Raw genomic sequence first — 19269 nt, forward strand, 5'->3', positions numbered from 1 at the left:
TTTATTTAAAAGTGAAAAAACTCAATAAAAAAACAAAGACAATATGAAAAAGAACAATAAAAATAAAAATCACCGACGGTCGACAACCAATATTAAGATTGATACCGTCGCCGGCTAAACAAAAAACAAAGAAATAAAAGAAGACGGCACCAAGAATATTGATAGAAAAAATTTGGTTAAAAAAAAAAGACGACACACGAATATTATTAAATATATTTTTAAAACTAAATTTAATTTTAAATATAATTTAAACAGTTATTTTTACATTAAGAACAAAATTTAAGAATAAGTGGTTCAACAAATAATTAAATGTGTAAAATAAGTTTAATAAAGATGTATATTTCCGTACAACTTTGACCCACCCTTTTGATATGAATCTTGAGTTGATTAAGTTTGCGACCTACATACAATTAATTTTATTTTAATCTTAATATATATCAAATTTTGTATTTAATTTAACTTTTTTTAATTTTCTCCATGTGAAAAATATGAAAGATAACGAAAGATCATAAACGCCAGATATCTAAGGTTCGTTTCTTTAGCTTAAAATATTTTTTGGAAAATATAGATATTTTTTGGAAAATATTTTTCGTAAAATGAATTACATTTTTTTAAAAAATATTTTACGATATTTGAAAGAGATTGTTTAAATCATTTTCCACTAGTTAATGAATTTTTTTTAAAATTATTTATTATAAATATTAAATACAATAAAATATTATTTATCATAAAACTTAATATATTATTTATAAAATATTAGAAAATTTTATTTATTATTATTAAAATATTATTTCTATAATTTTATTAATAAAAATATTAAATTAGTACATTTTATTGAAATAAATGTATTATAAATTATATTAATTATTTATTAAAATAATATTATTATATTATATTTTAAAAAGTATTAATTGATATATTTTAAATATCTTTACTTAAATATTATTAGATTATTATATTAATATTAAATACATAAATAATATTATTTATTATTAATAATTTAATAATTATTTGAGAAAATATTGTTGTTTAAAATGATTCAAATTCATTTGATCTTTGTATATTTTATATGAACCAAATGATTTTAATGATTAGAAAATTTATTATTTTTTTAAAGTTTTGATTTCAAATATTTCATATAAAGGAATATGACATTAACTGTCAAATGATTGAGATTGAGAATTTTTAAAAATTTATTATTTTATATTTATCCCAAATTAATAAAAAAATATCTTTGTATATTATTAGTGTGCCGCTCATCTCTTTTTTTTCGTCTTTGTTGATCGGCGACGACACCAACTTTAATGTTGGCTGTCGACCGCTACTATTCTTTATTTTTTTCTTTCTATACGTATCTTTATTTTTTTGTTTTATTTTCAATAAGTTGTTTGTGCTTGTGTTGCACTTTTCATCTGTTGCTGTGTTGTACGTTTTTATCTACCTTTATGACACATTTTCTTATGCTCTTTGGCATGTTTTTCAGTTTTTTGGCCTTATTTTTTTCTCTAATGATTGATTTGACATCGTCACGACTAATCAAGATGACGCTTATATAATATCTTATGACCTTCTCTACTTTGGACCCTCATATTGGATTTGAATATCTGATTTGCATTTGTGAATAACTTTTCACGTCGTTCGAGTCTGATTTACAGTTTATCGGTGGTCGTTCAATAGCTTAATCCCTTTTGTGGTACGCTTACCGATGCAATCAAATCTTTGTATATCTGTGTTGAGTTTCTTGGTTAGATTTAATATTTCCTTGTATGTTCCTTATGTTATCTTAAATTACTATTTTTGTTTCAATGATTATATGAATTTTTCTCAATTATGTGCTTAATTTATGATTATGGTTGTAAATATTTATTGTAATTTGATATATTTCTTATTTTAAATAAAATTAGTTGTTTCTATAAAAAAAATATCTTTGCATATTTTAATTTAATATTTTTATTCTTCATTTATAAAATTTTAAATCTAATTATTATTTTTATTAGTTTTTATTAAACTATTGATGTGATATTTTAAAATAAAAATATTAACTTGACAACCATGTAATAAAAAAACATTATAATAGATTTGAATTTAACAAAAAAGTTGACAATTTGACCTGAATGTTTTAAATCACATAGGTAAAGGAACTAAATTCAGGACTAAACATATAAAGAGTATAAGGACTTAAAACCTATTTTAACCAACGTTTTTAGTACGTGTCAATTACGTGTCAAGATTCTATCTTTTAATCTGAAACCTAATAAATTTAAGATAAATTACACATTTAATATAAACTATCAATTTTAATTTATTTTATATCTAAACTTTTATTTTTATCAAAATCATACATAATATTTAATTTTTATTTCATTTTAATACATCGTCATTAAAAGCTTAATAGATGATTTACACGTGATACTTTTTTATTGGTAAATTACATCATTCACCACTCATCAATCTTCTCACTACTATTTTAGTCACTAAAATTTAATTTTTTAATTTAATTACTTAACTTCCAAATTACTCTTAATTTAATCACTCCAACTTTCAAATTTATTTTTTTATTTTTAATTATATATTAGTAAAACAATAATAAAAGACATCCTTCTTAGAATGAACAATTTAAAAATTGAGTAGCTAAATTGAAAATTTTTAAACTTTAGTACCAAAATAAGGATGAGAAGATAATTGAGTGATAAATATTATAATTTACCTATAAAAAATATAGTAGCATCGAATTTTTAACAGTAGTGCACTAAAATGAAACAAAAACTAAACATTAGGTATGATTTTAAAAAAAATTAAAATTTAGGTACTAAAACAGATCAAAACTAGTAGTTTAAGTACCGAACAAGTAATTTACCCTAAATTATAATTACTTTTAAATTCGCTTGAAACAAAATCTTTAAAATGTTTCAACAATAATGGTACCTAGTACCTACTAAATTACTTTGATCCTAAAAATGTTCTAAAAATAGGTGAATTGCGACTATGCATTTGTACCATAAAAAATATTAAGATTTGAAAAGGTGAACGTAACAAAATGTAATGCTGAAAATCTAAACTAGTTACCAAATCAAACATGAAATATGTATAATAATAATAATAATAATAATGACAGTCAAAATTCTAACTAAAAGGCAATAGAGAATATGAATACAACAAAGTTAAAGGCAGGAAACTATCATTTAAATTAGATATATCCATATCATAGCCTAAAACAAAACTGTTCAGATGAAAAATAAAAAAAAGTTATGTGTTGCCGATTGGATATTTGCTCATACCAGTGCAAATCCCTGACGTGCTCACGCTTTGGCTTGTGATGTCGCTCCTTTCTGTACCGAGACTGGTCAGGATCGAATCCACCTTCCTCAGCTCCATAGACAGCCCATGATGGAGTGGGAGCCATATAATCCTCACTGTTGAAAGGTCTTCCTGAAGCCACCTGCAACATTGGCAATAATAAACAAAAGGTTTCATACAAAAATGTTTAGACTCTTCCAATAATGAAACCGATGCTCGTCACTAACCAGGTCATGAAACTTTTCGTAGTCTATCCAGTATGCCACTGGCCATTGACCTTGAACTTCTGTTTTCGCCAAGAGCACACAGCATGAATGTGCATGTTCACATGCAACCTCGTACTCCCCTTCACTTTTCAGAGCCAATGCCTCCGAGAAATCCCTCACATCAGAATGCCATGGCACATTCTCCATCGTCAACTTTGATGTGGCAGAACTGTGAGAAATATCAACATAGCTAACCAAGGCCAGGTGGTGTGGCAGATAAAAGTAATACTACAAATAACAGTGCAACCAATAGACTTACGATCCACAATATGTCACGCCTTGATTTCAACAAAATCAGGCTTCCCAATGCTAAAGAGTTTAAAATAAGCATCTACATCTTCTGCATTCCATCCTTTCACAAGTGTCAAGCGGTATACAGTTCGTTGGAGTTTCATCGAGAGCTTTCAAGGAATCCTAAATAACAGATGTCACAAATAAATAATAAGAAAATGGGTACTGCAAGCCACCAAAAGAAAAGCCCTCGAAAGTACCAGGAATCATGTAAAGTGCTACATAGTACAAGCTGCCACAAAGATGAAGCAGTTCATTCTTACAAAAAGTAAAGAGCCACTAACAAGTTTGGGATTTCTAATATTGCTTCAGTAGAAATAATGCAAACAGAAAGCTCTTTAAATTGGGATTTAAGGAATCTTGAAGCAGGAGCCTTAGTTATTTTATATTATTTTTTACTTCAGTAATATTTTTAAATAATAAGACATTATGGACGGTCAACATATAACTTTATTAGTAACCCTAGTATAAATATGCTGTAAAACATTTACAGCCACAACTTTATTACTTCTTTAATTATTAGAAAGAAACTAGAGGTTTTATAATCTTATATTTCTTGGGTTCCATCCATCTTATTCATTTTACAGCCATAACTCCGCTGTTTTACTGCTGATTTTCTCATAAACCACATCAAATCTACCAATATGTTATTCATAACACAGTAAGGGAAGCTATATGGCTTAGATCAAGATTAGTTCAATACTCCCCATGTACCCTACTAGTCTCTAGATTCAAGAATTTTGATGCCTGTCATTTTTCTGCTTTATCTGTCTTCTCTGACAATCATTTCTATTTGTCTAAAGAAATTTAAATTTTATTTCTTTCTTAATGTTTTAGCTCAATATTTATTTTTCAAGAATAAAATACTCACAAGGAATCTTTCCCAGAAGTCCCCAAAGAGTGGTCTATCAATTGCTTTCAAGCTATCCTTGTTGCAGCATCCACACTCACATATAACTGCATGAATAAAAGACATCGGCTAGGTTAATCAAGAACAGAAGAATTTTTTGGCATCCATACTTAAGATAAATCCACACCAAAAGACCTGGGTTATGGGCCTCATCGATTTAATTTTTTCGGGGAACTGTGCATTGGTAACTAGAAATGTAGAGATTCGCCTTCGATGCAGCTCATCCACAAGCACATTAATTTCTGGATACATAATCGGTTCACCAACAAGTGATAAGGCACAGTGCTGAGGGGATAAACCTTCCATCAATTTCTCTTGTGTAACCCCTGAAACAGTAGAGTGAGTAAAAAGCTCCTGTTAATGCAATGAAAGATCTTTGTTGCAACCGTGTGTCTAAGAATCTAATTTGTACTACAAATAATTCAGAACATCTATATATGCCAACATTACTTGTTAATGAATGATTAAGACATAAAGGAGGTGCATTGACTAAATTGGCTGTGGCAGAACATAGTAGAAGAAAACGTTTAACCACAGGAAACCCGCAGTGAAGGGAAAATATAATGGGAAAAAGTATATGACAATTACCAGGAACTCCTTTCATTTGCTTAATCATCTTTGTATGAAGGTCTATGGCAGCATTGACAATCTCTAAGGGATCATCCATCTTCCACTGCCAACTCTTTCCTACTGGATTCGTATGATGCCTCCAGCAGAAAAACACATTTATTGGCACATGCCAAACTAGGTGTAGCTTCCATGCATCTGTCAAATTCAGAAGTGAAACAAATTTCAATCCCATATCAATGGCTGCAGTCAAAAAGCAAAGAAGGAACAAAAAACATAGAACAATGTACTAAGTAAATTATATAATGAAGTTTCACTGCTACGAACTACATAAAATGATCAAACTCAGTGTAGACAGAAGTGCATGAGATCAACTAACAGCCAATTATAGACTAAGATGATTGTATATCTCCTTGTTTCCACCTCTTAATTAGTTGAGGGTGCAAAAGGAAGATGATATTTCTGCAAGTACAAACATGACATTGGTTTTCTCGTAGCTTAGTCAAGGATCACAAAACAATTGGCAAGAGATTTAAGTGATGAAAAGAGTAACTAAATATAAAAGCTGGAATAAATACGCAAAATAAAGGGCGGTAAAACCATATGAGTCACAACACTGAAAATAGAATCAACTACATATTCTCAAAGGTGCAATAGGTGCATAAGAAAAGTTCCAATCACCCTATGACTCTCTATTCCATAAAATGAGTGTTTGTAGCAACCTCCTCGTCCTCTAAGTTTGAGACTTGGTCCATCTACAGATTTTCACACCACTGTGTGAACCAATAATCTTATATCCCTGTAAATTCCCACCAGTTAAACAATGTCATTTAGACCATAAACTGCAATGGAAGACTAAGATTAAGCAATTACCATAATGAAAAGCCTTTCAACAAAAGATTCATATCCACTAAAACAAAGTTACCTGTTTCTCTAAGTTGGCCCTGATAACTGGCGTCACCATCTCTCTTTTCCCATCCAATTTCCCATTAGTTTCAACCACATTAACCGATTTCTTTCTCGATGGCCCTTTACCTGCTATATCTTCAAGATCAACGATGTCTTCCCCTCTCCACCATCATCATATCATCACTTTGAAGGCTATCAACATCACTCTCATAAACAATGTCATTGTGATTCTCCACCACCAATCCCCCTTTAAACAGTAACCACCTTTGACTCCACTCGTCAAAGATGCTCTCCAATGCACCTCCATCTACGTCACCTTCCCCAACTGGCACCATCTCCGTCGCTCCCAACCTCTAAACCTCTTTCCTAAATCCCTTGCCACCGCATTGAACGTGTCTCCAAAAGCCCGACTACCGACTCCAAAGACAGAAAATTTACAATCGGAGAGTAACAAACTCCCGGCGCGAAAATCAGTGCTGATTTCGGCGAGCCAATTGACGAAGAATTTCGAGTTCTGAGGAGGATTTCCATCTTCCAGGTGGAAGCGATGATAATGATTAGGGATTCCTTAGGGAGATCCTCGGTTCGTAATTTTGGGGATCGATGAGCTCGAAAGGGATGTTGTTGGAGGATAAGACTTTAAGCAAGCGTTGGGCTAGGGCTTTGGATGTTCCTGTTTGGGTAATGAAGAAAAGCTTACCTTTTCTAGGGTTAGAGTTTAAAGGGAGTTGTTGAGGGGTTTTAGACGACGGCGGGATTTGTAAAGGAAGTAAAGGTGGAGGCGGAGAGGGAGCCAGAAGGGTTAGGCGTGTCGAGAGTGAGGACGGTGCCATCTTTCGAGTTTATTATTTCCTTGTTCACCTTCAGGTCTTTTAGCGGGTTTTAGCAGAAGTGGGAGTCTGGAGGCGTTGTCGTTGGTGGTAAAATAGGGAAGAAGGCGGCGATATGGTAAGCTTGGGCACCTACATGGAGAGAGATCGTTCGCTTTAAATCAGAGTTATTTTGAAAAGCAAATATTGTTTTGGGTAAAATTTATAAGTGATCACTCATATTTTAAATTTTATTTTCATCATTGATGTTTGAAAAATTATGATGATATCACATCACAGTTTAATCGTTAAATCTCATTAATAATATTACGCAAGCTGAGTTGAATCCAATGAGTAATTCTATGGTAGAGGTCTAGAAGATCAGGATGACATATGTGTTGTAATTTAAGTTAGGACAGTTTGATATGAAATCAAATAAAAATATTATCCTCTAAATTCTAAATCATGCTAAAAAAATCATTAATAGCATTTTTACCACCGATAATTTTTTAATAAATAAAATATATAAATAGTCATTAAATTATGGTAAAATAATCTATTTAATAAGTATAATAATTATTTTATACTTTTATAATTTCAGTGATCAAAATAATCATTTCAACATATTTTAGTGACCGTTTATGTACTTTATCCTTTTTGAAAACCCTAAGCATTTTTTTTATCACTTTTATGCTCACCTGCATCCTACTCGCCATCTTCATGCAATTCTCTTAAAAAAATGGACTAAACATTTTCTAGTTCTAAGGCCATTGTAAACGACATGAATTTGGAGAATTTGCTCCATCGTTAGATTCTAGCGAAGAAACGGTCGCAATGCTGGAACAACTAAGCAAACACATGAGAAAATTGAACAAAATTATAACATATATCAACTCACATAACATATGCACTTTTTACAGTTTTCCATTCTCCACCGTTCCGAAGTACGAAAACTTATGCGAAATCTCCAGGCATACCACAACGCCATAAACTACGGTTACTGAGGGGAGCTGCCACCGTCATGCTTCGAGGCAGTCCTTACCCCCTGCTCAAATTTGTTGAGAGAAGTTCAGGTATTCTTAAGTGCATCTGCAACCCTTTGTCCGTGGAAAGAAGGAAATAATGAACTTATTACTTGCAAATGCAAGTAGTCAACAACAACATTATATGGTAATGATAAAACAAACAATACACAACATGAAAGCGTAAAACCATACCTATTGGAAGCAACTTGGATATCACTTTCGTTTGCCAAACTATTAAGTGAGGTAAATGAGCTGCCAAGAAAGAAATTAGTAATAAACATTAACAAAGTAAGCATGTAAAAAAATTACAACAGCAGTAAAATCGAATAACACGACAGGAAAACACATGAAGGATTATTTTGAATTCGACAGGCATTGGATCTCAGGGTGACCCAAGGAAAATGACCAAAAAGGAGCTTCGAAATTATCCGGATATCAATGTCTTCCATCAAACAATGAAAAAGAAGACTAACAATAAGCATCCAACTAGAATTGGATTTTAGGAAGACTCGAGTAAAATGACCAATAATGCTTTTAAAGTATCTAGATATCAATGTTCTTCCAACAAAACACCCAAAAGCAAAACAGGCTACAATGCCTGCAGAGAAAGAAATTCCTTTGTCAAAATATTAAGGTCAACAAGCTGCCGGAGAAAATAACAATAAGCATAAGAACCATGCAGGTTAGCTAATAGATTATGAATATGAAGGTAGTAAAACGAATTAGCCTAGACAGAAAAATACATGAAGGGATTTTCTGAATTCAAACAGGCATTGAATCTCAAGGTAACCTAAGGAAAATGACCACAAATGCTTTGAAATTATCTGGATATCAATGTTCTTCCAACAAACACCCAAAAGAAGACTAACATAAGCATTCAACTTGCATTGATCTTAGGAAGACTCAAGTAAATGACCAAAAATGCTTTAAAATTATCTGGACATCAATGTCATTTGACAAACACCCGAAAAGAAAAACAGGCTACAATGCATACAGAGAAATAAATTTTTTTCCAAAATACTAAGCTCAGCAAACTGCTAGAGAAATGACAATAAGCACACAAAAGAAAAACTATGCAGACAAATATATTATGAATTATGGGGGTAAAACGAATTAGCGCTTGACAAAAATATACAGAAGGAATAATTCTGATCCGACAGGCAGTGGGATCTTGGGAGACAGAGGAAAACGACACAAGTGCTATAAAATAATCTTAACATCGAATTCTACCAACGAACACCCTAAAAGCAAAACATGCTGCAATGTATGCAGATAAAGAAACTTTGTCGCCCTTTCCTTCAATATTACAGCCATAATTGAAATTAAAATTACTCATATTTTTTTCAGATTTCAAACTTAATAGGACCATAACTCTGATACCTTAAACGATCACCTAGCATAGCATCGGCTTCCAGCTTAACAGGATTCTTCTTGTCGAGCAAAGAAGAAGCATTCTTCACAATCAAATGGAATGTGCAAACCTGTAGGTTAAAACCAAAAAACTGGAGTTCATTTCCATCTCTTTGATTTTGTTTCAACTTTAAATTTAGTGAATAAAAATAGAAAGACGATAGTATCTATATATTAACTTTGATGTAACAAAAAGCCTAAAAAGTACTCATTCAGAATCAATGGTTGTGTAAGAAATTTCGATTTCATTCCAAGGACAAGAACAAACCTCGACTCCGGTGTTGGCTTGAAATGCGATGAAGCCACGAAGGAATTCCTTTCTTGTACAACACAATCCCTAGCAGCATATTTCAAGAGCTTTTGAACTTCCTAAATCCTTACTCGAATTTGCTGATTCATTGTCTACTATTAAAAAAAGTTCAAAATAACCAAAATTAATCAAAGGAACACAACAAACAGCTTCACATGATTACAGGAGAAAATAGAAGATAAATATAAATGTAATGTACCAAGAAATATAACAGAGCTAAGGCTTTTCGAGAAGCATCGATTGGAGCCAATAGAAACTTCAAAGACTTCTTTTGCTCTTTAAGCCAATCCTTTGGTCCTGCTGCGAATAGCAACACACACTCAGTAGCTGTTAATAAAAGAAGAATAAACAAAATAGAATGAGAATTACTCAAATTCCAATGGAGAAAGCAGAAAATTCAGATGGTTGGAAGAAGGAAGGAAAGAGAGAGATTAAGGAGAGAAAAGCAACGTCTCTAAGAAATAATTGGAGTTGATTTTGAAGATGACATTGCAGTTTCTGTCGAATCTCTTGATTGGAATTGACGGGGAGATTATGATTTGAAATTGGAGAGATTGGCGGGAGACCCGCGTCGGTGGACGCGGAGGCGCTAGAGATAAGGCGGAGCACAAGTGGCGACATGGCTGACGCTGTAAGTACTTGCAAGTGAACGAACAATGTTAACGATCTTCACGACCCACGAATGGATTAAAATTGAAAGATTTTGGCTAAAGAGTTAAAGAGCCCTCCGAATACTTAAAAAATCGAAGGTAAAATAGCATGTTATTTTATTAAGTCACTCGGCTATTAAAATCTATAAAATGATTATATGATTATAAGGAGTGACCTTGTTGAGTTTCTTAATAATTCAAAATTATAAAATGATCACTCAACTATTCATTGTATTTAAACTCTTTTTCGTTAAAAATTTGATAGTAGTCTAAGTTGTATGTAAATATGTCGACTAAAATATGATAAAATCTGATCTTATAATCTCAAAAGACAATTATATTTCAGTCAACATGTTAACGTCCAGCTTAGATGATTGTTAATTTTTTTAATGAAAATGGACGAGCTTAGAACATAATAAATCATTGAGTGACTATTTTGTAACTTTAAATAGTTGAAGGATTCCACAAAGTAACTTTCTATAGTTAGAAGATTATTTTATAACTTTTGATAATTAAGAAACTCAATAAAATAGTATCTTACAGTCGATGACTATTTGTGTACTTTACCCAAAAATCAATTATATCTTTATTCTTTTTTATTCCATTGGATATTCTATTTGAATGATTTTTATTAATTAAAATTTTTGAACAATAATGTTTATTAGCCATTATTATAAGATGTGATAGTTAATAGTAATAACATGTTTGCTAATTTTAATATAAATTAATTATTTAATTTTTATTTTAATCATTTAATTAATATTCTAGCACAAACCGAGCGATCTCAATGATAAAAAAATTGTTATTATTCATTCAGGTCCCGAGTTCGAGCATCATGAATGCAAGGGTGTGAGCGTTTAATATCAAATAATTAAGAGTTATCTTAAAATATATTGCATTGTACTTACCCAAAATTAATCAAAATTATTATTTTTAAAAAGTATATTTAGGCGGTTTTACCCAAAAAATCACCCAAATTATATAATATTACTTTTCAGGTACCTTTTATCCAAATATTATCGATCTAGTACCCTTTCTGAAAGAGTGATAATAAGGCACGTGGCAGGGAGCGCGCCTTTCATACATGGAGGGAAGACACGTTACAGGAACCGCACCTTCCATGGGTTTTTATCCAAGGTGGCGCCACAGTGGGAAGACGTGTACCCGGAGACGTGGATTCACTGAGAGTTCTGGCAGCTAAGGAATGCACATTGCACGTGTCGTGTCTTCCACTTAAATACCACCTACCATTAATTTCGCCCAACGCCCATCCTCCCCTATAAATACCCCCTCATACAATACCCAAACCACACCAAAAATATCTCTTACTTATTCTATCAATTTTCTATCAAACTTTAAGTAGGTTTCATTATAGTTTTTAGAAGGTAATTTTTTTATCATATTATAATCATTCAATAGTTTATTATTTTATTATATTTTATTGTACTAATTTTTTATTACATTTTACAGTTATAAAATAGAATGTGGGTTGTTGCATTTAGACGGGAATCATATATTAAGTCATTTTACCGATACGGTAACAATTTTAAATTGTGTTATTTTAATTATTGTGAATGTTTTATTTATTTTAGTATTAGATTATATTTTAATTTGTATACTATTTATTTAATTAGGGGAATGACTAATTAGATTATTCGTAACGCTAAATTAAAAATATGTGTCATGTCTGGTCGTATTTAGCCGAGAATGGATTTGATTACATAGCGAAATATGAAGTGCACTTTAACTTGAACGAACTTATTTCTGCACTGATTGAGAGGTGGAGACGCGAGACACACATATCTTCGTTAGGGAGTGCACTATTATGTTAGAGGATGATTTTATATATTTGGGGTTTCGGTAGATGTGGATGTTGTTTCTGGTGTGGCAGATGGTGATTGGCATTCTTTGTGCCAAGAGTATCTTGGAGGTATCCGCTTAATTTCAATGTTGGTCGAATATCATTACCATTTTGGAAATAAATTTTCAACATTTGAGTGAAAAAACTACTCCGAGAAATAGGCTAAAATGTTTGTCCGAGCATATATATTACAAATCATAGGAGGGATCTTGATGCCCGAAAGATCTCACAACCAAATTCATTGTATGTGGTTGCGTCACCTCGGAGATTTCTGAGTCGAAGGCTCACTCAGTTGGGGCTCTACAATTTTGAAATTTATGTATAGAGAAATGTATGGAGCAACTAATTATCAGAAAAATGCTATCGGTAAATGTCTCATTCTTCTCCAGTCATGGGCGTCGTATCGTATGCCCTTTTTATGTCCAGTCGTGAATAACCCGTTAGCCTTCCCGTTATTGTTGAGGTAATTTAATATTGAGTTCATATATAAATAATTTTTTGAGTATATAATAAAATATTTTTTACATTGAATAAGTGGTCATGTACAAGGAAAAATCATCATGATATACCAAACGAATTGGAAGAAATTCGGCTACTCATTGATCAAAAGGCTGGTACAGATGTATGTATTTAAATTTTATATTTACTTTAATTATCGTTATATAATTAGAATATTATTTTTCGTAAGAATATATACAATTGTTTTAATTTCATAGGTTCCTTATTATACTTAAGAAATGAGACTTTGCATCCCACCTCACTTGAGTAGCTCATTAGATGTATGGATGACGATGATCTCTCTGATATGTTATGTTATTGTCGAGTGGAATCCTACTGATAATATGCTCCACCAATTTGGTTTTGTACAATATATTCCTTAAGCACATATGAATCTCAACAATATGCATAAAGTCGATAGACGGGGAAAAAAGGATGTCAACTGGATGTTGAAGCACTGCGAGTGGATAATCATCTGGGAGGATCGATGTGAACGTATTCCCCTTAGAGAGTCGATTTATGTGGATTATTATTCGGTTGCGACTGACTATTATTAGTGCTTCAACACGAACAGTAAGTCATTCCTACTTTCTAAGGAAGCACAAGGTGGGAGAATTCGTCTACACTAATAAAAGCATCCACTGTCACAACATCATCGTCCCCCGACTCGTAGACGGAGAGCATGCAATTCTGGCTCATCCTCAGCTACAACATCGAAACTATTACAGCAACCACCGTCTACACTGATTTATATTTCCATCCCGCCACTATACATGAGTACACTGTCGGTTTAGATGGCACTGCAGCCATTTCAAATTGCACCACAACCATTTTAAATGCCAACACAGCCGGTTCAGATACCACCGCAGTCAGTTCAAATGATGGGTTTTATGACACCTCCTAACGGATATTATATTTTCATGCTTATAGATCCAGCATGGGCTTCATATGTTGCTTATTTAGCGGGTGGTGCTTCAACACAGACAAAGACACCTCCAGCTCAGTATGGATTGTAGTCATCGATGTCGATTCGTAGTTTTCATAGTTCTCTATGAGCAGTATGATGATTAGTCATACACCTCCAGGGTTCTTATTCTATGGAGATGCTACATCATCATCCGTCATTCATCACAAAATGTAATTGCTATTGATGATGATGAGAGTAAAGAGGAAGAGCAAGTTATACGGAGAAACCCTTCGAAATAGACAATTATTATTTAGTTTGTAATGTTTTATTTAATATTTCTATTTAATTTTCTTAATGTATTTATTGTTTCTATTTATTTGGTGATGCTCAAATGACATTAATTGAAAGTAAACGAAAATAAAATAACACAAACTGGGATTTTAGTAAACTACAATTAAATGATGATGCTCAATAGTTATGTGATGATAAAAGAGATGGACATTTTTCCTATTGTTGTTTTTTTTGACGTCTTTCAAATATCAATATCACAATGAATTCGAGTGAATTTTGACTGACCTGTCTCCCTTAATAAGGACAGATATAGTACAATCAGAAGCTAATTCTGAACCTCATATGGGTCTTTCTCATTACCTATCAGGAGAACTCAAATTCATATATCTTAAATACTTCTAAAAGTTAGTATATGGGATCCATAAAATAGTTATTGTGTTGACGGAAATGTGAGCAATCTGTTATGACATGGGAGCATGGATACTTCAGAGGTTGGAAAAACCCGTAGTCGCACTACATGTCTTATAGATTAACTCTAAAAGAGTTAGCTTCAATCCCTTGAATATGTGGTGTTTTCGTGACACGAAATAATTCATGGGTTCAAAATCATGTTACACATTCCATTTAATGCAACATTTTTTTATAGATCTGCTACTATGGGTGATAGACATGGTCGTTTTGTATCCAAGTTAGGACTTGTCCCCCTAGCTTAGTAAAAAATGCTCCTAAATGAAAATATGTCATTTTAAACAAAGCAACTACTGGTAAATGGTGACCCTTTAAGGTTGAATTGATAGTCTCATCCAAGTTGGTTGTCATATGTCCATATCGATATCCACCACCGTATGCATTTGTCCACATTTCTTTGTTGATGACACTGATGATATTGTATCCTTACTCATTTTTTCTCGCAAATCTTGAAGCATGGACTCAAATGTTTGAGGTAATAGTTCATAACCTAAGCATCATATGTAGTACTTACTGTTAAGTTCTCAAAAAAATAAAAATGATTGAGAAATAAAATTAGGCATCGTGACATACCCATGCGTACAAGTAATTAGCATTCACCATTTTTCATAAATTTTCCATGATAGTTTGCAGTAATATGTCGGATACAATACCGATGTTTGATATGGGATGGTTGCCACATTGGACACAAAGACTCCATTGTTGCTTTGATCCCAGTTTTACGGTTCGAAATGATACAAATATTTTCCCTCGTGACAACACATAAAAGTAAGTTTTTGGGAAAAATGCCCAAAAATATGATCTTCTCATTCATAAGGGCAAAAGCAACTGAAGATGTTGTGGTTACCATATTGGACAACTACCAATAGTAAAACTTGCTTATATTTTTCATACAAGAATGTCTCATCGATTTGAACAACGGGCTTACAGTATTTCACAATATTAATGCACTATGGGTAAGTCTAGAAAAGCCAAAAGAATTAGCATCGATTGCAAAACACTCGATCATTGTGATATACGTAACAAGTTTCGAAGTTGACTATTGTCCCATGATTCAGTTTGCGCACTACGTTAAACTAACTTGGTAGCTCGTCGTAAGATGATTCCCACTTGTCGTGTAGTTTTTAATGGCATTTTGCTTTGCCTTCCATGGTTTCCTGTAGGAGGCGATGTACTCATATTGAGAATGTATAGTTAAAATCAGCACCGCAATAGCTATGTGGGAGCATGCTTTGACTATGGGCATGATGACTTGGCAAATAATGTCAGAGTCCAAATTTGGATGGTCTTGGTTGATCCCTATAGCACAACATATGAGGATGTGTATACAAACGTTCTCATATGTTTTTTTCTCTTCTCTCTTTGATACACGAACCATCTAGTTACATTCATTATCACGTTGGACATAGTGGACATATTTTTTGGTGGTGGATCGGTCGACTCTAAAGTGAACAGTATACGATATTGTAATTCTTAATTGTAATTATTGTTCATCTTTGGATGGAAACTTCATTCCGATATATAACTCACCATCATTGACTGATGAGTTAAATCTGTAGTCACCATATTAGGCATATTCAAAAATTTGATCGTAAATTGCATCATAATCAGCTTCATACATGCATACCGAATATTAGGTTTGTACCGTATGTGAGAACTTCATCTACATCATCATCGATGTCCATTGAATTGCGGTGATTCAGGCTCACGAATAATCAAGTCTCAATACCATCCACACCTGGCTCACGAAGCGGTTCTTCTAGTGGAGATGAGGGTTCCTCTGTGATACCGATAATTAGGTCAAACAAGCTGGTAGTTGAATGTATCCCCTTGAACTTGAAGGTATTGTGTCATACGGGCCACAAACTGAGTGTGTGTTGAAGGTATCTCATATTGAGGTCGAAGAAGCTCGCATTTGAATGCTCTTGGAACTTGAAGGCATCATATCAAATAGGTAGTAAACAACTTGTGTGTCGAAGGCATCTCTATTATCAGGTCAAAAATTGACAGATGAATGTCTTCCCTTGAACTAAAGGGATGTTGCTATACGAATTGTTCATAGAGCCACCTCGGTGGAGATTGTAACTAGTTACTGATGAATGTATCCTCCATTGAACTTGATAGAATGGTAGTAGGATGCAGATTTGCCGTTAACGAGGTAAAATCATTACACATTACTTGAGTTGGGCTGTCAACTGATCAACTTGTTGAGCCAGCCCATAGTGGGAGCATAATAACATACTGCAAACTACCACTTCAACAAATGTGTCATACATATGTGTAAAAACATCTGAATTTTGATTTAGAACATCAACCATCATAGTAACATTTTCATCAACGTTGTATAAAATTAATGTAAATACTTTAGTCGGAAATATGTACTGAAGTGAGGACAATTCTAATACTCCCAACATGAACCTCCTGAAAATTTTGTGATTAGCTCCTCAAGAGTGATGTTTCTCTTGAAGGATAAGATAATATAATGATTGATACGATATAACGCCGGTTTTATCTTGTTAGGTTCGATGAAGCTCGATTGACCAATCGAAAATGTGCCAGATGGTGAATTGACAATTTAAAGTTATGGAGTAAGTAGTATAAAGATAGAGAAATTTGCACAATGATTTATAATGGTTCGACTTATCAACCAAGTCTACATCCACTACCTAAGCTCCTCTTAGGATTTTCTAACCAATCTCTAATTTGCTCTTTCTTTTTCAAGGATCAAGATTAACCTTTACAACTTCTTAGTTTTTCACTTGTTAACCTAGAACCAAAACCCTTTACAAATAAGAATTGTAAACAAGAAAACCTCTAAAAGGATGGTGTTTACAAAATAAAGCTACAAAAACACAAATATTTATAAGAGAAAAAGAAATAAAGAATGAAAAGATTTCTCTTGTGTTTGATTGCTTAGATAGGTGTGTTCCACTTCTTCAAATGTTTAAACTTGTTTTATATATTGGAAGAGTTACTAGTTGTTTTTAGCCGTTGGAAGACTTTTGCACATAAAGTTTGAAACTCTTCAAAAGAGCCGTTGGAAAAAATTTGACGTTGTACTCAAAGCATGAAACTTAAGGTAAAGTTTGAAACTATTGAAAAGTTTCGAAACTTTTTTGGGAATCTGTTTTGTAGAAGTTTCGAAACTCTGGTCAAAATACTCATTTTAAGGTTTTGATTAGACTTTAAATTATTTTGATGAAAACTTTGAATAAATTCAATTAGTCCAAAACATTTTACCTTTATTTGTTATACAAATATTAGTTCTACAATCTCCCATTTTGATATAACAAAACCTTGAGAATAGTTTTTGGCAAAAGCTCCTCCCCCTTGAAAACATTTAATGAAAAAGAGAAATATTTTAAAAAATATTAAAGACATTAAATTTCAACAAAGATGTCTACAATCTCCCCCTTTTTGATATAACAAAACCTTTGAGAAATAGTTTTTGGCAAAAGCTCCTCCCCCTTGAAAACATTTAATGAAAAAGAGAAATATTTTAAAAAATATTAAAGACATTAAATTTCAACAAAGATGAACAAACATGTTTAAAAGCACTTTTGTCCACAATTCATTATGATGAACAAACATTTATGAAATTCATTAAAACTTTAGAAAATCATCACAACACTTTTTTTAATCATACATGAGATAGAAAACATAAATCATTTAAAATAAAAACTCATGCATGCTTAAATCAAATGAGCAACAATTATGCAAGATAATCAAAATAAGCTTAGAGGTTACCCATTACTATCAAGTGTGGCTAGAACATTTAATATATTCACTTTCATCACCATTTCTCCCACACACTACAAGAGACATTCAATTGGATTTTGGTACCAAATTGCTTTATCCTTAGGCATTAGTTTTAATGTCCATTGTTCCCTTTGGAACCCATATTTGTCTAATTTTAAATGTTTTCCTTTCATTAAAGGACAAGAATATTTCATATGACCATGATAATGGAAATGTGAACATTTTGTCATTATGAAACTAGATGAATTATTTAAAATGATTTCTTTTGTTAAGCATTCAAGCTTAACTTTTAAATCAAAACTTTCTTTTTCAAAATTTTTCAATTTTCATTTTTGAAAGCTCTAAATCATTTTTCAAAAATTTATTTTGATTTCAAAGTCCATTTTTTCTTTCAAAAAAAAATCATTTCTTGTATTGGAGTTCATGGTCTCAAACTCCAAAAAAATTCATCGTATGCATCTTGTAACTCCTTAAAAGAATATGAATTAGAATCACTAGAGTTAAAATACCTTGGCTCTTCAAGAGCCATTAAGCACACTCCAAGCTCATTAGAATTTGAACAAGAAGAAACACCTTCATAGACATCGGACCAAATGCACAACAACATGTGCATGGGCTTGGCATTTTGTTGGACGTTCTTTCTTTCTTGGTCATTCTACTCTTTCGTCTTTTTCGTTGGAGAAAAGTAGTCGTTCTCGATCAACTCCCATGCATCAAGATCATTGGATTGGATGAATAACTTCATTAATTTCTTTCAATGATGGTAGTTAGCTCCATATAGGCTTGTCGATCGGTTGGGAGTCTTCCATGTGGAACGAGCCAGCTGTGGAAGTTATCTTCTCGGTTGTGACGGAAATGGATAGAGCTTTTTGTAACATCCCAAATTACGTTAGTGACTAAATTGTAAACTTCAGAATTTGGTTATTAAAGTAGAATAATTAAATAGTTCGATGATTTATTTAAAAATATTCCTGAAGGGTTGTTAGTAATTATTAAAGGAATTAAAGGACAAAATGGTCATTTGACCTAGAAATGAATTAA

At 32.5% G+C, this 19269-nt stretch overlaps 1 long non-coding RNA gene and 1 pseudogene across 1 annotated transcript; one reads left to right on the forward strand and one right to left on the reverse strand.

The window, feature by feature from the left end:
* Positions 1–2513: 2513 nt before the first annotated feature.
* Positions 2514–7188, reverse strand: LOC120156770 (annotated as a pseudogene).
* A 1084-nt stretch (positions 7189–8272) lies between these two features.
* LOC120154154 lies at positions 8273–8936 on the forward strand. Its single transcript, XR_005518854.1, has 2 exons — positions 8273–8461; positions 8870–8936. It is a non-coding gene; the product is annotated as an uncharacterized LOC120154154 (long non-coding RNA).
* The last annotated feature ends 10333 nt before the right edge of the window (positions 8937–19269 follow it).

This window comes from Hibiscus syriacus, unplaced genomic scaffold (assembly GCF_006381635.1).
Source record: "Hibiscus syriacus cultivar Baekdansim isolate YM2019G1 unplaced genomic scaffold, ASM638163v2 tig00002840_pilon, whole genome shotgun sequence".
In the NCBI taxonomy this organism is placed as follows: domain Eukaryota; kingdom Viridiplantae; phylum Streptophyta; class Magnoliopsida; order Malvales; family Malvaceae; genus Hibiscus; species Hibiscus syriacus.